The sequence below is a fragment of the Phodopus roborovskii genome, unplaced genomic scaffold (genome assembly GCF_943737965.1).
Source record: "Phodopus roborovskii unplaced genomic scaffold, PHOROB, whole genome shotgun sequence".
NCBI lineage: Eukaryota > Metazoa > Chordata > Mammalia > Rodentia > Cricetidae > Phodopus > Phodopus roborovskii.
Genome location: NW_026126407.1, coordinates 58850315 through 58875220, shown reverse-complemented (window position 1 = coordinate 58875220; position 24906 = coordinate 58850315).

Below are 24906 nucleotides of genomic sequence, written 5' to 3'. Positions count from 1 at the left end.
TCTTGAGAGAGAAACATACTGTGTCTGGAGTGGTCTGCAATGCTGCAATGCAAGTAAGAATTGAGGCCTGTATATGCGAGAGTTCTCTGACTGGTCTTGGCCTGACCTACTTGTCTCCACTTCTCATCTATAGTTCCCAGGGATAACTGTATGGAACACAGGGAATGCAATATTCTGAGACAGGAAAGAATTGGCAGGAACAGCATAGGCTCTGGTCCAGTTCTCCTCAACCCCAAACTCAATGTCACCCTGTGATTTCCATTGCCTTGAGGCATAAGATTCAGGACTTCCCAGGCTTCCTAAGCTGCTACACAAGTGGGGTGTGCACAGGTGAGACTCCCACTTACCCCAGAGCTCAGGCTCATGAATCTTTCAGTGGTCTCTTGAAACCAGCATGTTCTAAATCAATATCCTGTAGCATGCATAGGGGTGTTGTATCTCACCAGATTCCATTAAGTTGGGAAACAATGTGCAGTAAATCTCTTTTCCCAAAATAAAGAGACATTGAGAACCCACATTATCGGCTAGGAAAAGGTAAGTAACAATAAACTCAGATTTTACAGAAATCCTGAAATGTGTAAATATTTTCAGTGTCACTTAACATATGTCTTAGGCATCAGATAGGGAAAAATAGGTGTTAAGTTGGGGTGTGAGGATCATATTAGACATAAACTACACAATGCCCACCCCTCCATGTAGTCGGCCTTTAGCAAATAATCATACTAAGGTGAGAATGGAAACAGCATCAATGGCCTGATTCTCTCCAGCAATTAGTGCTGGAATTTTGTTGAGTTATTATTGTACAGACCAGGACCTAAAATACACATTTGTTGGCAGGATAAAGAAGAACATAAGAGTTATGGATAACCTGAAATGGCATATTCGTCTCTGCTTAGAGTCCAATGTATGGGATTGCAGTTCTCAGTTCTATCAGTCATAGAGTCCAATGGATGTGGATTGCTGATATCAGTCCAATCAATCATAAAGTCCAATGGGTGGGGATTGCAGTTCTCAGTTTTATCAATCAGAGAGTCCAATGGGTGGAGATTGCAGTTCTCAGTTCTATTAACCATAGAATCCAATGGATGGGATTGTAGTTGTCAGTTCAATCCAGAACTTCTATCCCTAGGAATACAGTGCTATTTGTGATTCAGGCTTGTGGCCTGTGAGGAGGAATTCCAGAACTTCATTCCATGATCTCTCTACTCAGCATTGTACCCTGCCCACTGAGCTCTTTCATTCATTATGACAGGTTCTTCCAACACCATTTGGTCTGGAAAACATCCTGTTTTCTAGGCCAGTCATTCATTGTGAGCATCTCACTGCTATGCTGAAACAGCAGGGCTACTTATTGCAGCTGCCCTTGGCCATCTGATGTAAGTCAAATATTATGCAGGAAGGGGATTTCCCCACTTGTTCAGACTGAATCACATGGAACTGAATGTGTCCTGAGAGGTCTGAAAAGAGAACAGAATTCTCTGGTCTCTGCTTCTAAAGGATAGAGAGAGAGGATGAGATGTGTTGAACACTTATTTATTTCAACTACACTACATGTTCATAGATTACTCCACATCTATTGGTACTGCTGAATGTGTGAGTGTGTATGTGTGTGTGTGTGTGTGAGAGAGAGAGAGAGAGATGGAGAAGGAGAGAGAGAATTTGCTTTTCAAAAGCCTATACTAGGTGTTTTTCTTCAAACATGCTAGCAAACAGCACAGCATGCTTCTCCTTCTCATCTGCCCCAAGTAGACACCACTAACCAATCAAGCCTTTTATTTCCTTGACATCTGAATGTTTCTCATTCCATTGCCTCAATCAAATGGAGTGAGGTCAGTTGATATTCTTCCCGCATAGGAAAGATTTGTCTGAAAAAGGAAAATTCTCTTTCAAAAGCAGTTGTATTTATCACAGAGTCACACTGAAATTCTCCAAATCTCCAGGACGACACATCACCCCAAAATTACCACTGAGATCATGTTTATATGCTATCAAGGAATTGCTGCCTTGAGCCACCCCACCATTTCCCAACAGTAATTGATAACATGTTCCTGCATTTTTGTCAGTCTCTTCTTCATTCTACACATTTTACTGTTTACTTGAGCTTAATGATTAAACTAGAGCAGGTTGCAGATCATGCCTTCTCTCTCACTGTTAGCAAAAAGCATCCAACAAATTCCCATAGCCTAAAAAATTCCATTTATTGACATCTCTTTTTCCTCAGGTTCATGGAAAAAGGCAACCTGACAACATGTTTTCTTCATTCACTATTCTACCATTCCAATGCTTAGGGTAGATATTTTAAAAGATCTATTTACTTTTATTGTATGTGTATGAATATTTCATCTGCATGTATGCAAGTGTACCACATATGTGCCTGGTGCTTGCAGAGGCCAAAGATTGCCCCAGATACCCTGGAACTGGAATGTCAACCCAGAGAATTGTAAACCACTTAGAGTGGTTTCTTCTCACTCCAGCCTTTTGCCTGTGAATTTCAAGATTCCACTGTTTTTTTCCACTGAGTAGTATTCCATTGTGTAAATGTATCACATTTTCTTTATCCATTCTTCAGTTGAGGGGAATCTTGGTTGTTTCTAGGTTCTGGCTATTACTAATAATGCTGCTATGAACATAGTTGAACAGATGTCCTTGTTGTATGAATGTGCATCCTTCGGGTATACGCCTAAGAGTGGAGCTGGTGGATCTTGAGGTAAACTGATTCCCATTTTCCTGAGGAATCGCCATACTGATTCATAGAGTGTATTTTTAAAGCAGGCTAAGAAATGAGTATTGCACTTCAGCTTAGGCATGGCTGAGGGCTTGGGCTGGGAAAATTTTGAGGAATGAAGCCTGAAGAGACTATCCTACTGGCTTTGCATCTATTCTCTATACTTTCAGCTGACACCCCCTTTCCAGCCTGTTTTGATGCCATCAAAGCCTTTAGGTTGAGACATAGCCAGAAGTAGCCTGGTGGATCCACATCTTGTTATTACTCCCTCCCTCCTTGAAACAGTGAATCTGGAAAGAGTCCTCCTCGGAGAGCACTGTGTTTGCTCTCTTACTGCTGTTCCCTGTGTTTGATCTGATGTTTCTTGCCTGGAGCTCTTATTTCAGACTAGAGTAAATTATTTACCAATGTTAGCAACCAAGCCTTGTGTTATTCAGAATATAAAGCTGAAATATTAAGGAGTCAGACATTACCAGCTGATGCTGTTTATACTTTGTAGATATAGAGACAGATCAAAGGGTGATTCATAATTATTCTAACACAATGTGATTTTTCCAAATGAAAGAAGGAAAAATGCAGTTTCCCTTGGTGACTAAGTACTAAAGGATATGTACACCAACTTGAGTGAGCTTCCTTAAAGCATCAGCAGGAACAGGCAGAATGTCAGAAGCTGGTCTGGTTTGAAAATGGCCCTAGCTTTTGCCTAGTATATCAACAGATCTTGGAATATGCTCATCATAGGGCATGCCCTATCTGGTGCTTGCTCTACTTTCTCTGACCCAAGTCCACAAGTTCTTCATTCAACTCCCATTTTTCTTGCCCCAGGGATGCTGATAGTGGCCATCTAAAAAATTTTTGTCAGTAAACAGATATTTGAGCAGGATTCAAACCCAGACCTATGTCGGGGTTTCTTCATCACTATTCCACAGTTTCACCAGCCACTATCCTTTTCTGTTTCAAAGGAGGCCACCCATAAGGCAGACTTGCCCCAAGTTCCTGATTCTCAACTTCCTCATGTGTAGAAAAAGGATTTTGACAAAAATGGATTGAGAAAATTTATATTAAACAGTCAAGTGAAGGAGGTTATTGTAGAATATTATTTTAAGGTATGTTATTTTTGTTTATGCTGTGGAACATATTGTATTTGTTTAACTCTGTGAAGCTGTGATTCTTTGCCTGTTTAAAATACCTGATGGTCTAATAAAGAGCTGAACAGCCAATATCAAGGCAGGAGCAAGAATAGGTGGAGAGAATAAATAGGAAGAATAAATGGGAAGAATGAGGAGGAGCAACAGAAGGAGGAGCAAGATAGAACAAGAAGAGGAGGATATAAAGGGTCAGTCACCCAGCCATCCAGCTAGCCATGGAGTAAAAGTGAAAGTGAGATATACAGAAGAGAAGGGAAAAGCCCAGAGGCAAAAGGTAGATGGGATAATTTAAGTTAAGAAAAGCTGTAAAGAAACAAGACAAGTTAAGGCTGGTGGCATTTATACGTAATAATAAGCCTCCCTGTGTATTTATTTGAGAGCTGGGTGGTGGGCCCTCAAAAGATCAAAAGAGTAAAGACAGAAGAGCAAAGAGCCAAAAAAATTAAAAGAAACAACCAACAATAATAAGAATTAGCATAGTCCCTGTTTAACAGTTAAACAGACAGTGCCCATTACTGTTGCTGGGAAGATTTGGAATCTTTCTATAGCTCTAGGAAGCACTGTTAGTAGAAGGTACTTAGACTTGTATTCACTGGACAAGGTAGATTCTACATGAGCTTAGAGCTTGCCTACTCAGACAATGTCAAACATGTTTTGAAAGAATAAAGAGGGTTTCTGTGCAATGAGGAGAAAAATCTTAAAACTAGTTCACGTGTCAGCACTCACTCTTCCCTCTCAATAAGTGTAAATTAGGAGAATGTGAAGGGACTCTGGGGTACAAAGGTCATCTAAGCCTAACCTCACATGTGTATATCTGCAACCCCACAGTCCCAACATCACTCTCTGAGGCTGGAAAGAAATAGAGCCCGGCTATGTGTCTTTATCAGTGTAGATACAGTGTTAGACAAAACTGACACATAGCTGTCCAGAAATCTTTTTGTCTGCCTTCTAGGTAGCTTCCTTTGAAACAGAGAAGGACAGTGATGAGTGTCATATACATACATACAATATAAATACACAAACACATACATATATAAAACATACATATCTTTGTGCATATACATATGCATATGTGTATAGGGATATATAAATATGAATAATACCATATATGAAATATAAGAACATAAGATATATATAAGAATATATATATAAGATATATAAGAATATATAAGATTATACATATCTTACATATGTATACATATGTAAAAGATGTATGCAGATATATAAAAAAGCAAACATGTATGATATATCAAAATATATTAAATTATATAGATATAAAAGAAGGCATGCATAGTTAGAGGATGAGGAAGTGATTTAGGATAGGCCACTTTGGAAGCTGAGAAGTCTCAGAATAAACTATGTTCTAGCCAGAGAACCTGGGAGAACTAGTGTGGCTAAGTACAAATTCCAAGCTTTAGAACCAGGGAAGCTAGTACTATCTCAATCTATGTCAATGGCCTGAGATGATGTGAGCCCTGAAGTCTGAAGACAAACTGAAGCTTTGGCATCCAAGAGCATGAGAACAAGGGTGCCTGAGTTTCAGAAGTAAGAGATCCAATTGCCTTTCCTTTGCTTTTGGCTCTATTTGGGTCTTCAACTCATAGGCTATTGTTGACGGTACCTTTCAATCTCAGCCCACTGACACAGATGCCAGTCTCTTCCAAGAAAAACCCTGTAGATGCATCCACAAATTATGCCTTATAGCCATTGGGACACCCTGCAATCCAGCCAAGCTGACTCTTGAAATTAACTATGCAGGGGCTTTCTCAGATGATTCTGGTAACGTCTATGTGACTAGTATGTGACTGAGTTCAGGAGTATCCCTCCTGAGCCAAGAGACCATTTATTTCTTTATCAAATGAAAGTGACATTGTCTTAATGATTCTCTAAGCTCATCCTGGCAAGATATCCATTACCTATACATTAGCACCTTCCTAGGAGATAAACATGCAGTATGTGTGTATTAGCTGCTGATATTTATGCTTCCAGACATGCTTTCCAGATGTGTAAAGGCAATACAACTCTGAGCTGAATGCCAAGACACATTAACTAAAAGGACATTTGTTCAAACAGAAATGCTTCAGCTGTCAATGATTTGGAACTGTCAGCAGTGGGCCTGTTGATCCTTGGTCAGACGATCTGTGGCACCGGAGTTCTATCTCTATTCTGAGATCCTCAGGGTCCTGGACCCTGGTAACATCACACTCACATCTGCAGATTTTCTTCCCTGTAACTCCAGACACTTTAATTTTTATAAATGTAATTTTAATGTGTATGTGTGTGTTCACACTGCATGTGGTGTTTGTGAAGGTCAGCAGAGAGCATAAGCTTCCCTGGAGCTGGAATGACAGATGAGCCACCTGAGGTAGATGCTGGGAACTGAACTCAGGTCCTCTGGAAGAGCAGCAAGCACTTTTAACTATAAGGCATTTCTTCAGACCCTGCTTTGTTTCTCTAGGCTAGTTTTACATTTTCTGAAGAATGCAAAGGTGCCTTTTTTGAGATCTCTGTCCTTTTAGTACATCATGCCATTGATCCTGTGGATGCTTGAGATGCAGCAAGTTCCTGGCAGTGAGAAAACCTGAATTGATGGCTATGTTCCTTGTCTCCATGTAACAAGCTCTTGAAACAAGGGCGATATTTGTGGGACTTAATATTTGCCTCACTGGATGGGTTTTCATTCTTTTTTTTCTTTTTATTTTTGGTGTGTCAACTGAGTTTATTGTAGTTAATTATAATGGGAGTCCAAACTAAAGTAAGGTTGATTACATTGATCTTCTTAAAGGTATTCCAAATGTACAACAGATCTTGTTGTTCAAATTTTCTTCTGAATTTTTACATTGTGACAGCCTCCAGACAATACTACTGACACCATATGAGGGAACATTCTGACCTAAAAACCCAGTGCATAGGGCCCAACACCTTCCAACATGGGAACAAAGACCTTATCCATCAGAGACCTAGACCACCCATACTACCAGGGAAGTCCCCAAATATACAAAGCTTGCTTCCCATTTTTGTAATTCTGCCTCATGCTAAATGAAGTGTGACAACCAGGCTGTAGATTTTTGTGCATGGAAGGCAAAGGTCTCTATGCCTTGGGGGATGCGTGATTTGGGTGAGTTCCCTGTGCAGCAATGGTTGGACAGCACTCAAGATTTTCTTTTTGATCTGGTGGGCTTGCCTCTCATAAACATGAAGGTTATCCCAAAGTTTGCTTTCTGGTGATTCCATGAATTTAAAAGTCAAAATATGTTGTCATTGTTCCTTCTGTGAAAAGTGCTCTGACACAAGAAAAAGTAAGAGATGTCAGAGGTAGACTCAAGCCAGGACAGCACCTGAAAGGCTCCAGTGTCCAATACTGTTCATACTTTGATGTCACACTCTAAAACCACAAGATGGGGCAAGCAGATGGGTTTTCTTTTAAGGAACGAAATGCTTGTTCTAGAAACAACCTACTACTTTGATATACTTCTAAAAATAAGTTATGTCATTCAAAACTATAGCTAGGCTAGGTCCACTTTAGTATTATTTCCTCATCTATATATGCAAAGTTCTTTGAAGGGAAATCCTCAAGTTTCCTTGCTCACCTGTTCTTAACAGCTATTTCCTCTGCATTATTATCTGAGATCAGAAACATGTGTGTGTCAAAGACACTCATATTTTCTCAGGTTGTCTGTGAATGTAAGTGGGCACTGACCTTGCACTTCATGATTTCACTTGGAAGCAGATCTGGGAAAAATTGAACTCCAAGCTTAGTCCTTGTTTCCTATAAGCTCCAGGATATGAAGTAAAATTACAAAATTCTTCTATAATAAGTTACCAAAAAAAAAATAGATACCAGACACTATATTTTTTTTCACTCATTATACCAGAGAAATAAAAACAGTAAGCTAAGTACAATCCACTATTTTACTTTGGTTGTTTTTGAGTTAATTAATGGAGGCAGAGGAGAGGAGCCAGTCTGAACCAAAGACTTAACAGTGACATCAAAAAAAGAATGGGAATAAATGTCCAAGTTCAATGCGATGGAGAGACAGAAGGGTTTATAGCACTATGTTGTTTATGCAAACTAAAAACACTCACACATAATTGGTAGGCATCACATTTTTCAAGGTAACAGGTATATTTTATTTATTTATTTAATTTACAACCATTGTTATTTTACATATCAATCCCAGTTCCCTTTACCTCGTATCCTTCCATGGCACCCACTAAGCCCCTCATCCCTTCCCTATCTACTCCTCAGGGAGAGTGAGGCCTTCTATGTGGAATCATCAAAGTCTGTCACATCATTTAGGGGAGGGCCTAGACCCTCCTCTGTGTGTCTGGGCTGAAACAGTATCCATCCATGGGGAATGGACTCCCAACGTTCATTTGTGCACTAGGGATAAATACTGTTTCCACTCAGAAGTCCCATAGACTGCCCAGGCCTCCTAACTGGCACCCACATTCAGAGAGATAGGCTCAGTCCAATGCTGGTTCCCTAGTTTTGCCACTGGGGTCCATGTGCTCTCATTTGGTCAGGTCAGCTATTATTGTGGGTTTCTCCAGCCTCGTCTTGACCCCTTTGCTCATCCCTTCTCCCTCTTTACAACTGGATTCCAGGAGTTCAGCTCAGTGCTTAGCTGTGGGTGTCAGGTTCAAGTACTGGATGAAGGCTCTAGGATGGCATTTGAGGTAGTCATCAATCTCATTATAAGGGATGGGTATTTAAGTTATCCTCTCCACTATTGCTTAGATTCTCAGTTGGGGTCATCCTGTGGATCTCTGGAAATTTCCCTAGTGCCAAGTTTCTATTTAAACCTATAATGGCTCCCTCTATTAAGGTATCCCTTTTCTTGCTCTCCTTCTCTATTCTTACCTCAGTTCAATCTTCCTGATCCCTCATGTTCTCCTCCCCCATCTCTTCTCTTCTACTCACCCCACTTTGTGCTCCCAATTTTCTCAGGAGCTCTTGTCCCTTTCCCCTTTCCCAGGGACCATATATGTCTTTGTTAGGATCTTCTTTGTTTTGCATAAATTAAGATTGTTGAGTTAGAAATTATATATTCAGTTTACTAGTGTATGTACCTTGTAGAGTAGTCAATCTTTCATTGTCAACCTTTCCAATGCTGAGACCTTTTAATGCAGTTCCTCATGCTGTAGTGACCACCAAACATAAAATTATTTCTTTGCCACTTCACAACTCTAATCTTGCTACTGTTAGGAAGTATAATGTAAATGTCTGATATGCAACCCACAAAGGTTGAGTAACATTGTTGTAGAGAGAGAAGAAAATAAAAATATTAAATGAAGAGGCTTCTCACCAACTAGGTCTGATAACACAGCATGGGTGAGGAGGAATGAATCTCTTCCTCCCATTAAAGATAAAATAACAGTCATTTTGTGGTGACTTGCTGCTTTTATTCTAGGGAAACAGTCAACCAATAGTGCTTTTAGTAAAGAGATAGTCTGTAATATTTAGTAGACTTGGGAGCCTCCAAGGATTTAGGGTAAACTGTGCCACCAAGTCTATTCTGTTCTTCAGTAGGCCCAGTTTTGCCTGAAAGCATCACTGTCATGCTCTCTACAAAGCTATAGGAATAATCATGTCATAATCTGAGAGAGACACAGCTAATTTAATCTGTCTTCTTAACACTTATACCCAAGCCAGCAGGTATGTGAGCCGTTGAACATTATCACAGAAGAGAGGTTTATTTAAAGCTATGTGATTACCAAGGCTGGTTTCTTGACACTTCCTTCCAGTTTCCATATGCATTGAAGATTTCTGATTCTTTGTCTTTATCTATGGATTGAACAGAATATTGGACCTTTAGTATTTTCGGATCAAGAAAGCCATGAGAATGAATATTTCAAGTTCCTTATTGTAGTGTCTTTTAAAGAGCACACGACATGGTGTGTTTCATGAGCTTGAACTTGGGTTCTGTCATGTATTGATTGTACATCTTGGTGGATATAAGTTCATCTCTCTTGTATCTTGACTGTCTCCACTTATAAAATCCCAAGAGTAATAGTATCTGCCACAAGTTCTTAGCATCATGCTTAGAAAATGATAAATATCTAGTAAGAATTTCAGTTACATTATTCTTGTTGCAACTCTCATCATTTCCACAGCTACCATTAATGTTGGTGTTATTACCACATTATCCTAAGCAGATATGTTGCAAAGATGTGATTGTTAGAAAATAATTTTGAAATTTTCAACACAGGTAAAGACAGAAAAAATTTAAAAGAGGCATGTTAGTAGGTATCGCATTACCTTCATTGGAAACATTCCTGGTAAAATATTCATGCCTACTACCCTTTACATGTGTGCATGCTTGCCCACATACACACACACAAACACCACTTTAAATATCAATTATTATACAACCAATAATTCAGAGAAAACCAAATACTGACTTATTTTCAAGGTCCAAACAACCCCTATCCCTCCTCATTCCTCACAATGCCAGCAAAGGCAGAAAAACTCTGTTTTCCATCTGCAACTCACATAGTAAGCTTCCCAAGTAATTAAAATTATCAGCAAAACCATTCATTCTAGAAATTTTCTTTGAGTAATAGCATACATTGATGAAATTGTCATTGGTCTCTGTCATTAACATGTCATGAGTTGTGTTACTTAGTTTACTCCTTAGGCTGTGACAGAGAAGGCATGCTCTTTATTGCTCCAGGTTAGTTTTATAAGCTGATTTGTTTTTGTTTGCATCATGACAGCAATGATTAATTTCTACCAAATTATCATTCCATTGTTAAGTTACATGTAGTTCTAAGTATTTTCTCATGAATTAGTATTGATGCTGGGCTTCTTGAAAAGCCCAGCCAATGAGGTGAACACTTCCCAAGATGTTTATGGATGTTTTTCTATTGATCTAATTAAAGATCATGGTGCTTAATGCAATTAATTCCAGTTGCCCTTTCTAACAGAAAAGTTCTTATACTGTGGAAATGTAAGCACCAGGACTAACTTGCTTTGGGGATACTGAATTCTCAAGGAAATGGCTATCAGGGTACAAAACCTTGAATCAACTAGGACTAATTGTGGGATTACCCCCCTTGTATTTTAAACTAATTGATGGCTATTATCCTTCCAGATCAAATATTTATCCACATGGAGTTTAAATATCTCATGCAATTTTGTCAAGCATACATCCAGTTCTTGAGCACATGGCATGGGAAATTGTGATTTACACATCAGTCCAGAAGATTACTAGTGTTAATGTATGTTACGAAGGGGAGAGAAGGAAGATTCCTATCCAACATGCAAAGACACATAGCAGCTGAGGCTATCTGTAAAAGACTGGATCCTTTATGTCCCATCATAAACACAGAAGGTGTCCATGAGGTCCCATAGCTTCTAGAAGAGGTATCAGCTATTAAGGGTTGCTAGAACAAAAAGTGCATTTTAATTGATGGTGTATCCCTGAAGGGCTAGTTGGGAAGAGGAGAGGATTCTATTGGAAGAAAAGAGAACTAGCAGACAGTAATGTGTGGAGGAGACATAATCACAAGACAGTGCATATATGTATGAAACTGTTAAAATATATTAAGTCTAGATCACACATTGAGGGTTCGACTTTTGGAAGGTGAGAAACAACTTATATAGAGAAGAAAGATGCAGTGAGAGACAAAGCACTCATTGTAACTAGCAGCCTAGCAGTTCTATGTGCTAGTTTTATCTGCTCAGGTGTAACATGGAGAGGGCATATGATTTGCTGCATCTAGGAATGGATTTTCCCAGGCGAGAATGGTGGAGAAAGCAAGGAGACATAGCTCCTAAGTACAGGCACATAGAAGTAGTTATTGCTAGTCATGGACCAAGAGACCTAAATATGGTAATAGCAGGAGTAGGAAAGTAAGAACATTCATAAAGAAGGGAAGAGTACAGTGTGAACAGTCTGAAGATACAGTGAAGCTAAAGGGTTAGAGCAGGTCAGTACACTCAAATCAAAAAGAATTGGCAGCCACAGGGAAGGGGGCAGGGACATGGCATCTATAAGTCTGTATATCGATGAGGCGAGATCAGTAAGAGTAAGTTCTCACTGTGCTAGCTGAATTACAGAGGAGGTAGAAGAACAAATAGTATGAGAATTGCATTGGCAAAGATGAGCAGACTGGCAGAAGTCAGCCTAGAAAAAATTATTAGCACAACTCTTCACTGACCTTGAAAAGATAATAATCAACTTTATATGAAAAAACAAATGACCCAGGATAGCCAAAACAACCCTGTACAGAAAAGGAACTTCAGGAGGCATCATCACCTCTGACTTCAAGCTGTACTACAGAGCTATAGTCCTGAAAACAGCCTGGTATTGGCACAAAAATAGACAGGTAGACTAATGGAATAGAATTGAAAATCCTGATATTAACCCACACACCTACGGACACTTGATTTTTGACAAAACAGCTAAAAGTATACAATGGGAGGAGGAAAGCATCTTCAACCAAATGGTGCTGGCACAACTGGATGATGGTGTGTAGAAGACTTCAGATAGATACATGTCTATCATCATGCACAAAACTCAAGTCCAAATGGATCAAAGGCCTCAACATAAATCCAGCCACACTGAACCTCTTAGGGGAGAAAGTGAGAGGTACCTTGAACAAATTGGTACAGGAGACCACTTCCAAAATATAAAAGAACTCAAGAAACTAGTCATCAAAACACCAAATAACCCTATTAAAAAGTGAAGTACAGAACTGAAGAATTCTCAATAGAGAAAATCAAAAAGGCTGAATGACACTTAAGAAAGTGCTCAACATCCTTAGCCATCAGGGAAATGTAAATCAAAACAACTCTGGGATACCATCTTACTCCTGCCAGAATGACTAAAATTAGGAACACCAATGACAACTTATGCTGGAGAGGATATGGAGAGAGAGGAATACTCCTCCACTGCTAGTGGGAGTGCAAACTTGTACAGCCATTTTGGAGATCAGTGTGGCGGTTTCTCAGGAATATGGGAATCAGTCTACCACAGGACCCGGCAATCCCCCTTTTAGGTATATACCCAAATGATCCACATCCATGCAACAAAGATATCTATTCAGCTATGTTCATAGCAGCATTATTTGTAATAGCAAGAATCTGGAAGCAACCTAAATGCCCCTCAACTGAAGAATGGATAAAGAAGATGTGGCATATTTATACAATGGAATACTACTCTGTGGAAAAAACAAATGGAATCTTGAAATTCACAGGCAAATGAATGGAACTTGAAGAACCCATCCTGAATGAGGTAACCCAGTCCCAAAAAGAGAAATGTGGTATGCCATAGTATCACCAGCCTATAATTCACACAGCCAGAGAAACAAGATACAAGGTGTATTCTAAGAGATTTATACATGGTCCCTCACAGATGGGGAAAAGGACAAGATATCCTGAGCATATTGGGAGTGGGGGGAGGGGCAGTGAGTGGAGAGTGAGCTAAGAGAAAGAGAAGGGGAGGAGAGGAAAGCATGTGGGATTAGGAAGATTGAGTCAGGGGAGGAATAGATGAGAGAGAAAGAGAGAGATACCAAAAAGGGGGAGCCATTATAGGTTTGAAGAGAAAACTGACTCTACAGAAATGTCCAGAGACCTACAAGACTGACCCCAACTAACAATTTGAGCAACAGTAGAAAGGCTACCATAAATGCCCGTCCCTGATAATGAGATTGATGACTAACTTATCCACAATCACAGAGCCCTCATCTAGTAGCTGATGGAAATAGAAGCAGACACCCACAACTAAACACTGAGCCGAACTGGAATCCAGATGTAGAGGGGGAGGACAAGACAGAAACCTGCAGAGACAGCTTACTCGAACTAGGAGGAGCTAATGAGCCCCCAGACTGATAGCTGAGAATCCAGCATTGGCCTGACTCAGACCCCCTGAACATGGGTCCCAGTTAGAAGGCCTGGGCAGTCTAAGGAACCTCTGACAGTGGAACCAGGAGGTATCCCTGCTGCACAAAAGGACTTTGAAAGCACATTCCCCATGGAGGGATACTCCCTTAACCTAAAGGCAGGAGGGAGGGCCTAGTCCCTACTCCAAATGACCTGACAAATTTAGATGACCCCTCCTGGAAGGCATCACCCAACATGTGGAGTGGGGGGGATGGGATGAGAAGGTAGTTGGGGAGCATGGGAGGTTGGGAGTGAGGGAGGAAGGGAGATAATAAAGGAGGGTTGGAGGGGGAAAGGAGGGGGAGAGGGACTGGGATCAATATGTAAAATAAGAATAATAAATTTTAAAAATGAAAAGAGTTCTAGCAACTCTGGGGAGAGATCATGAAAGTTTGGCTATGATGAGATTGGTAAAGAAGTAGGCAGGTTGGGGAGAGACTTTTGTAGGATGGTTGGCTTGATTCATTTTTATTTTCAACATTTCTAGATTAAGAAATGAAGGGTACCTTAGTGTGGTACATTTGTGAGTGTGTCTATGATGAAATTCCCAGCTAATTAGGTCTTGAGGGTTTTGACATAATGAATGGGTCAATCATTGAAGGATTAATAGCATTTGAATTTATTAGGAGGTGGTAAAAGGTAAGAAAGGAATCTTTGGAAGAAGGAAATACTTGGAGTGTGTTCTTGGCCTTACCCCTTCCTTGTCCTTGCTTCGTACTTGACAGGTAAGTAAATAATTTACTCTATCACATACTCCTCCATCATAATATTCTCCACAATTGCATAGTGTCAAGTAACTATGGATTTGTCATGGATTTTGTTACATCTACACATACACAGTTAATAGAATGGTGGGTGGGCTCCCTGGGCTTGTTTGTGTGAGTTCGGGAAGAGAGAAAATACAGAAGCATTTCCAGAGGTTGTGGCCACTATATGGTGGGGAGGAATAATCAATCCAGAGTGGACATAGAGTCTTGGATATTTTTTAAAGTTTTAAGAGAAATCAAAATATCTCTGTGGTATATAGATGAGGTCTTCACATGACACTTTCAATGTTTCATTTCCTGAGGAGCAATTTACATTTGACTAGGTGAGTAATTCTCTCTAGAATTTGTGGGAGGAAAGAGTGTTTTAAGTGAAGGGATGGATTCAGAAGTTTAGGGAAGGTGTCAGAAGTGAAGATAAGCCTACCAGGCCTAGAAATAACTGAAGTGGTACTTCCTGGCCAGGCTGGAGAGTCTTCTGAGCCAGGATATAAATAACTGTGGTGATAAACTCTAAACATCCTTTGTGTTCTCCAGAGCTGTGGCCATTATCATGGCCAGTGTTGTTCATCTTCATTTTTAATCCTCTCAGCGTAACACTCAGGACTTTCTCCACATCCATCTTACACTCTCATGAAAGAGTAATGGAGCTGCAGACTAGAGAAACACACTTATCCAAGATGGCACAGAGTGTAGGAATCGAATGGAACGACGTGGAGTCTTTCACTGAGTGGACAGAAAATGTGAAGAGAGGGATGCATTAGGAAGGCTGAAGAAGAGGACAGCTCTGCAAATATCAGCAGAGTTGCTCTGTGAACTTTGTGAACTTTCAACTTGTAGTTCTGGCCCTTGTTGGATTTTACCATCGGCTAAGCAAGAACTTACTGAGTACAGTCTATGACCCTAACCCTAACCCTTGCCAGGTGCCATGGATACAAAAGTAGGTGAAAGCAAAACTGACCCTTATCCCAGTATGGAATTGCTGGAGACCTACCCACAAATCAAATAATTATACATACAAATGTGTTATTGCAGTTGTATTTAATGTTATAGAAAGGTACTTGGTGCAAAGGTAAATGGTCAAAGTTGTCCCAATGGAGAAGATCTGAGAGGCTTTGCATGACAATATGTTCACTAAAATACCAAAAGCATACAGGAAAGAACAAGGGTACTGGCATTCCAAGTAAAGGTAACAATATATGAAGGCCTTCTTGCAAAGCACACCTAATGTGTTTCTTTTACTGTGAAAAAGTACCATGGCAAAAGCAACTTGGTTTATGTCATTGTGCAGCTTTCAGTCCATCCTCCAGGGAAGTCAAACAGAACAGGAACCTGAAGGCAGGGACTGATATATGTAAGAGCACTGCTTACTGGCTTGCTCCCCACGGTTTACTTAATCTGCTTTCTTATAACACCCTAGACCACTAGCCTAGAAGTGGTACTGTCCACGGTGAGACAGTCTCCCACATAATCAGTAATCAAGAAAATGTCTCACAGGTTTTCCTGGCTGTACAGAGCCCCTTGACAACCAGTGTATGCCCTCCTCTATTGAACCACTCTCCTACACCCTATTGTATCCCCAACTCTGGAACATCAATATTTATTTCTCCTCATGCTTTCATCATTGTTTTTATCAGTAACATTTGTGAGAAAACTAGGTCAGTTTATGAACACTGAGAGCCACATGAATTTTGATTAACTGCCCCTCTAGTCACATATATCATCTACCTGACTTTTGAGGCCATGAATGATTGAGTTTCTGCAGGAAGGATGTCTTTGGCAATTGTCTACTGATTGCTCTCAACAATTGCTTAAAGGCAAATATAGGTTCTCTCTCTCTCCCTCCCTCTCTTCTCCTCTCTCTCCCTCTCTCCTCTTTTTCCTCCTCTTCTTTTCCCCCTTCTCTCTGCTAGGAATCGAATCTCTGCTTGGAATGATGTGTTATTCACTTATCCTCTTACTGTGATACAGTACAATATGAAAACAATTCAAGAAAGGAAACATGTGTTTACTTTGGCTCACAATCTGAGAGGGCATTAGGGAAGGCCTGGCAGCAGGAGCCTGGGGCAGCTGGTCACATCACATCCACAGCCAGGAAGCAGGGAGATGGATGCTGATGCTCATTTCTCCTTTTTCTTTCTATTCAGTCTTGAACTCAACCCACAGATTGATGCCATACACATTTAAAGTAGATCTTCGCAGGTCAGTTACCCGTCACTGACAGGCACAGAAGTTTGCCTCCTCCATAAAATTCTAGAGTCCCATCAAGCCGATAGTCACATTAGCCACCACAGATGGACAGAGGCAATCTACATTTATTTTAAGAAAACAATGCTTTAGTTCACTAGGAAATGCTTCTCTGGAAGTGGATTAATTCACTGAGTGTCATTTGCATGGGACAAGCAAATGGTAACAATTTTCCTTGTATTTTCACATAACTCACCAGGCAGTAGACAAAAACTCAGGTCCTTAGTAGCAACAAAATATTGCTTCATCAAATTATCAATTGTTTCTTTGGATTCTTCCATGATGCAAAATCTTGATTGATGCCTTAGCACAGGAACCACCATTACTGATACTATTTTTTAACACAAAGAAAGATGAGGGTTACTTCTCTACCTTTGTATTTGATGAAAGTCAGTCCAGTCCTATGGATGCTAAATGTTAACTGAATGCAACTGGTGAACCCTGGGAATAGTATGGAGCCTTTCGCTGAGCTCCCACAAAAGGGGAATCAGGGATCTTCTGGTCTTAGCAGCCTCCACACTGGAACCACCCTCCCTTCAGTATTTAGCTATAATTAGCGAGAAACAACCATATGGTGTGTCTTTTCAGGCCAGATGGGTGGCTGTCAGGCAGCACATGATCTTTGCTTCACTTTGAAAGAGTCATGAGTAATCCTGGGGATATTAATCTGACAAAGGCTATATTTATCCTCCTTTCTTTGGCTGATTGCATGTCTCTATTTCTTCTCTAGGCATCAGGGGACAGAGGGCATAAGCACCAAGATAGATTTTATAGAGATCCAAGGAAGCAGAGTGCCTCTGCTTGGATCCTAGTGGAGCCCACAACCCAATCCTCAGTTTACTTCAGGAAGCCTTGAAGACATGAAGTATCAAAATCTCATGTCATTACAGAGCCTTTGACGCTGCCAAGGCAATTTCACAGATAAGGGAAGCATGGCTGATTCAGAACAAGTTATGGAAGAAGCTAGAGTGATGGTCACATGACATCACTGTAGCTTTATATAGGCTTAACTTGAATTTTACATCTCCTAGCATGATATATTTCTTTAATTCTTCAATACTTATAGTTGTATATGTTTTGTCTGCTATGTGCAGTAAAAGCATGCAGAGGGCTAGTACAGAAAGCAAACCTTGGAGTAATGGACTAGAAGATAATCAGAACTCAGAAGGAGTTCTAAACATACTCCATCTGACTTCCTTCTCTCCAGCTTTCTCCCTGATCATTGGCTCTATATCTTTTATCTCTTAACTTCATTACCTACCTTCTGTCCTAATGAGTCTACCTCCTTAAGAGAACATCAATCTTATTGATTCTACTAATAGCCAACATGTTTCTTGTCCACCCTCTTTTTGAATCAGGAGACCTCAGTGTTCATTGACAAACCAATAGATGAGTAACAGTCAAGCTGCATGGCCACTCAGATGTAATCCCTACATCAGAGTGTCTTAGCTGAGAAGAAGTAGCAGTAGAACCATGCTTCTGGAAGCATGGTCACAAACACACTTTGGGTTGTATACAGAAGGGTCCTTAAGATTTTAATGACTTTATTAACAGCATCAATATTAAAAAATGACACATTTTATTGACCACTTCCTATTACCAATTTACATATCTTCATACAATACCAAAAATAGGTTTAAATGTCCCTATTTTACATTAATACCTAGAGTAATATCTTCATTTATGAAATAAAAGGAAAGGGAGAGTGAAATTACATGTCTGTACCCTTACATGGAATTTGTTTTGTTACTTTTAAATTCTCCCTTTCTTTAGCAGGAAAGTAGAGACACCTGTAAGGAGTAGGGTTTTTCCTCATGCTGCCAGTCTTGTCCCACCGTCGTGCCAGCCCCAAATAACACACCGAGACTTTGTATTTGATATAATGCCGTTGACCAGTTACTTGTTTCTTATCGGCCAGCTCTGTCTTAAGTTTTAACACATTTCTATGTATTTCCACAGAGTTTCACCTTACCGGGGAGTGGGGCAGGCATCTGGTCTCACCAGGCTCTCCATGCTGACTCCTCCTTACTCCTTCCTCTTTCTTCCTTGTCTCCTAGTTCCTCCTACCTTCCTTTCCTATTGACCAACAGTGCTTTATTCATTAACCAGTATGAGAAACATATATACAGAATGACATCTTCCATCATGTCCTCTTTTCTGTCTAAATAAAAAGAAGGGTTTTAACCTTAACATAGCAAAATATATAACACAACAGTTATCAAATAAGAATCACAGTTAACAATATTTAGTTCATTAACACTTAGCAAGATTTGAAGAAAATATTTCATCATCTATCCTATCGTTGTGAGTCTAAAGTCCTATATGTAACTTATCTGAAATCCTAACTAAGGAAAACTATAACTTTAACTATCTGTCTTCAACTCCTTCAAAGACCACAGAAGGATAGTATATAAACTCAAGAACTGACAGAGACAACTCACTGCCTGGTCAGTCACCTGAAGTTCTTCTGTAATCTTCCATCTTCAGCCCAAAGGCCATAGTGTCTCTGGCAGACTCTTCAGCAATGAAGGAAGGTTTAAACTGTCTTCTTGTATTGGAAGTTTGTCAGTGACTTTTCTCTTTGTCCTGCAGAATGTCCAGCAGACTCTTCTTCCATGAAACAAAAACTCTGTAGCAATGTCCATCTTGAATCATCAGTCACTTTTCTGTGGGTCCTGCATGTCCAGTTTATACAGCATAAAGTCAAACAGTCCAGACAAAAGCAATATCTTGCCCAAATGGCTAGTTTTGCCATATTGGAGACAAACTCCATAATGTGTTTCTTTGATGTCCATCCTCCTTTCTGATACAGGTGGTGTTGCCAGGAGCAGTTGTGCCTCATTGTCAAGAAAATCCCTAAACAATATTAAATGCCATATTCTGTAGGTCTTTGAAAGATTTGAAGAATTCCTATCTATCTCAAATATATCTCTGTGTGTCTTGAAAACCTAAGTAACTTAACTCTAAGCTTTGACTATCAAAGGTAATTATCTATAATCTGTATTACACTATATATTACATTTCTAAATGAGCTATATAAACATAAGACCTAAACAAAAGGCGAAATATACACATCACAAAATTAACCTTAAATTGTATCAATAAATGAAAATCCCATTCCAAAACAAAGTACTCATATCTATACCATATTTCCCTTTTTATCTTTAATCATTAATCATTTATAACCAACCCCATTTAAATGAAAACAAACATTTACAAACAATATTTGGGAATTTGGGTGTCGTTCTTTCCAAACTACTTCCTTCTGGTAAAGGGAGCTGTCGGGGGGGACACTAAGAAGATGCAGAAATCTTGGCTGTAGACTGTAAGGTTGCTTTGTTCAGCTGTTTGGAATTAAGATCACCTGGTACTCTGTATCAGGGGGTCTGGCTTGCTCAAACCAAATTAGTCTGGAAGGTATCCACAGCTTTTCATTTTCTGTGGAAACAAAAAAGAAATCCTTTTCCCCAGTAACTTGTCCTTAGGCTTAAATTTTGAAGTCAAAGCATTTTTAAAATATATAAATTGAATTGATCCAGCAGCATTTGTTTTAACAGTTGTTTCCTCAGCAGTCAAACAATACAAAGACAATATCATACCATACAGAATCCAGATTCTTTCCATCTGTGGCTTTTTTATTTTTCTGTTTCTTTTCTATTTTTTGGGACAGGGTTTCTCTGTGTAACTATTATCTGTCCTGGAACTCACTCTGCATACAAGGTTTCCTTGGAAATCACTGAGATCTGCTTGCCTCTGTCTCCTGAGTGCTGGGATTAAAGGTGTGTGTCACCACACCCAGTTCCTCTTTGTCTTTTTAAAACCATTTTGTTCTTTTTTTTTTTCTTCCATGTCTATGTATATTTTAGAACACACTGTTAACCTTTAGTGGTTTTTCTTAATATGAATCTGTCTTTACTGTAAATCTTTATCTTTGTCTAGCCACGAGTCTTTATCTGTTAAACAACCACATTGCTAAAATGAAAGTCATAGTTGTTTCTGCCTCGGTTTATCGAAGATGGCAGGGGCTATTTTACCACCAGCACTGAGAGCTGTGCTCACTGTCTTGGTCTGTGCTGCCATCCAGCAGAATGTTGCCAGCTAGGAGATGTGGTCACTGCCATTGCCAGCTCTCATACACACCAATAAATTGTTAGCAGTGCTTCTTAAAAGCCATGAGGTTTTTTTTTTTTTTTTTGTTTTTTTTTTTTTTTTTTTTGCAGCTTATACTGAGTCAAGAAACCTCCCTTAAAGGAGTCGTGTAAATCTTTGCTTGTCTCTCACAAAACAGAGTCCAACTGAGAAGAGAAAAATGCTGCTACCAAGAAACCTTGCTTGTCTCTGTTCTTTTGTTTCTAAAACCTTTTTTAAGCTTTTGTTAAAGTTTAAGTTGACGTTCTTATTATCCAAGTGGGCGCCATATGTAAGGAGTAGGGCTTTTCCCCCCAGCCGCCGGTCTTGTCCCGCCACTGTGCCAGCCCTAATTAACACACAGAGACCCTGTATATGATATAATTCTGTTGGCTAGTTACTTGTTTCTTATCAGCTAGCTCTGTCTTAATAATTAACCCATTTCTATATATTTCCACGTGGTCTTATCTTACCAGGGAGAGGCGGCTGGCAGTTATGTTCTCTCCAGACTTTTTATCCCTGAATTGTTATGAAGAATGGATTCTTAAATGTCCATGGAAGTGCCCAGGAGAGATGCAGCCCTTGGCACTTACTCAGTACACATTGAAACTCCACCACTAAACTCAGCATTGTCTTAGATTCCCAGCAATCATGAAAAAGCTCCTTTTTTTTTTTTTTTTTGTCCTAAAGACATTTCCTTGATATTAGTACTAATTCTGCCTCATTCATTATTTCTTGCTCTCTCATTTTCCTCCACAACACAACTTGCACCTTGAAAGCACCCTTTTCCCTTGCATTTTAAGAGGAGGTGATTGCTCTTATCTTCGCCCCTCCTCAGATACATCTCTCAAGCTTTGCTCTTCTTTCCTGCCTGTTTTAAAGAGTGAAGGCTGAGTGTGACTGTGTAATAACTGTGGTTTTGAAGCAAGTTTTTAAGTTCAAGTTCACTGAGAAAGACTTCCACAAATTTTTAGCAATATCTGCCTGGGCACAGAGTGGAGAATGGCAGACCATGTACCAGAGTTAGTCTGTGTTTAGTACATAGCTTTACTCCCCCCACATGCAATATTTCTAGAATTGCTTCCACATTCTGCTGAGGGTGAGCACTCAGTTGAAGCTTAGTGCACATCCCCATTGCCACTCAACAAACCATTCAAATGCATGTGGTGTGATTCACTTATTACTGCAAACATAAGTGACCCACTCAACCATCTTTTCTGAGCAGCTGGAATCAGATCATAAAAATTTTTGAAATTTTCAAACATCTGAAATGATCCATGCAATTAGATACAGAGGCTGAGGGAAGTAGAAGTCATAGTCTTTAGGTGGGGGTTCTAATAGATCACCACCAACACAGTCAAAGGGTGCCCTCTACCTTTGCCCTGGCAGCATGGCAACCATGCTGTGCAGCACACTTACCTATCTTCTTATTCCTTCCTTTGTTCCTACCTTCCTTCCTTTTCTCCTTCTTTACTTTCAAAGAGGTCTCAATATGTGTGGAGCCTGTGTTCCTCTTCTACGTGCTTCCGAGTATGGGACCACAGACATATACCACAATGTTCAGCTCTCATTTAAATTTTTAGCAAGTCAGCTCATGTAGGGGAGGAATTTTTCTATATGGCACTGTATGTGTATAGTCAGGCTAGATTTTACCCTAGAAGCCAACTGTGTCCAAACCTTGATTCTCCCCACTCAAAAAAAAAAAGGTTATTTTTATTTCTTGACAAAATTCTGGAAGTTATCTGCAAGTTCTTTTCTTGTTTGCTATTTAGTTGTCATTTGAGATGGGAAGTGTGTGTGTGTGTGTGTGTGTGTGTGTGTGTGTGTGTGTAAGCACGTGTGCAAATGGCTCTATATTTTTGTGTAGGTAAGTGGTTTTTGGTTTTTTTTTAATACAGTAGAATGAGCAATGCTTTTCTCAAGGTGGCAGTTATGTAGCATCCACTGATGATTCAAAGAACAGGGGTCTGCATATCCAGATATACAGAGATGTATTTGAGAAGAATAGATATTCTTCAAACCTTTCAAAGACCTACAGAATATGGCATTTAAAATGGTTTAGGGATTTTCTTGACAGTGAGACATAACTGCTCCTGGCAACACCACCTGCGTCAGAAAGGAAGACGGACATCGAAGAAAGAAGTTATGAAGTTTACTTCCAATATGGCAAGACTAGCCATTTGGACAAGATATTGCTCTTGTCTGGACTGTTTGACTTTATGCTGTATAAACTGGACATGCAGGACCCACAGAAAAGTGACTGCTGATTCAAGATGGACATTGCTACAGTTTCTGCTTCATGGAAGAAGAGTCTGCTGGACATTCTGCAGGACAAAGAGAAAAGTCACTGACAAACTTCCAATACAAGAAGACAGTTTAAACCTTCCTTCATTGCTGAAGAGTCTGCCAGAGACACTATGGCCTTTGGGCTGAAGATGGAAGATTACAGAAGAACTTCAGGTGACTGACCAGGCAGTGAGTTGTCTCCGTCAGTTCTAGAGTTTATATACTATCCTTCTGTGGTCTTTGAAGGAGTTGAAGACAGATAGTTAAAGTTATAGTTTTCCTTAGTTAGGATTATAGACAAGTTACATACAGGACATTAGACTCACGATAGGATAGATGATGAAATATTTTCTTCAAATCTTGCTAAGTGTTAATGGACTAAATATTGTTAACTGTGGTTCCTATTTGATAACTGTTTTGTTACATGTATTGCTATGTTAAGGTTAAAACCCTTCTTTTCATTTAGACAGATGGACATGAGGGAGGACATGATGGGAGATGTCATTCTGTAAATATGTTTCTCTTATTGGTTAATAAATAAAGCACTGTTGGCCAATAGGAAAGCAAGATAGGCAGGACTAGGAGACAAGGAGAAAAGAGGAAGTAGTTAGGAGGGTCAGCATGTAGAGACTGGAGAGAGCAGAGGTCTGGGCCCACTCTCTGGTAAGATGAGACCACTTGGAAATACTTAGATTAATAGAAATGGGTTAATACTTAAGACAGAGCTAGCTGATAAGGAACAAGTAACTGGCCAACAGCATTTATATAAAAAAAAACAAAAACAAAAACAACAACACCAAAAAAAAAAAAAAAAAAAAACACCAAAAACCAAAACCAAAAACAAAGAACAGGGATCATTCTAGACTGGGCCTCAACCAAGTTGGACAGTTTTAGATATTCCAGTCTCCAGCTCCTGTTAGGTGAGTTTTCTGTGGAAGGCTGTGATGAAGAGTCCTAGATTGAAAGACTGGAATGTTTTCTGGAATACTTAGCTTCCTAGATTAAACAGAAGTGCAATATCTTGTTCCAGGAGGAAAGGATGCATCCTGTTTATGGAATCCCAGTGCATGAGGCTCCCTGCTAAGCACTCATAAATATACAATGAGGCTTCTTTGTATCTGTGTGTTCGTCACAATAGGTCAAAAGGGGAAATTCTTACTGTCCCAACTGGGAAGACTAGAAAAGATCCCTGTGCTAGCAGGGCTCAGACTCCAGTTAGGAGGAGAAGTTTGATTCTTCCTACCACCTCCATGAAGGTTGGCTGTTGACCAACACCAGCCCAAAGTTTAGACAGACAAGCCAATAGCATCCAGGAGAACACTGACATCAGAATAAGGCGAAATATGAAAAGTGCAAGAAAGAAGAATGCAAAGAACAGTCTGTTCTGATTGTCTCGAGGACCCACTGCATGGCTCAGTGAGTAAAGGGGCTTACTTTCAAGCCTAAAGACTTGAGTTTGATTTCTGCAGCCTACATAGTGAAAGGAAAGAGCCAGCTCCCTCAATTTGTCTTCTGATATCTACACATACACTGTAACATGAGCTTGCCTACACACATAAACAACACACACACACACACACACACACACCAATCAATCAAAATTTAACTTAAAATCAGTTACTGATAGTTATTGATGAAGTGAGAACTGTTCTTGCTGTGAAACTCGAGGTGGTGTTGGTTTTGTGATCCACAAATGGCCAGATTGTTTCCACTCTG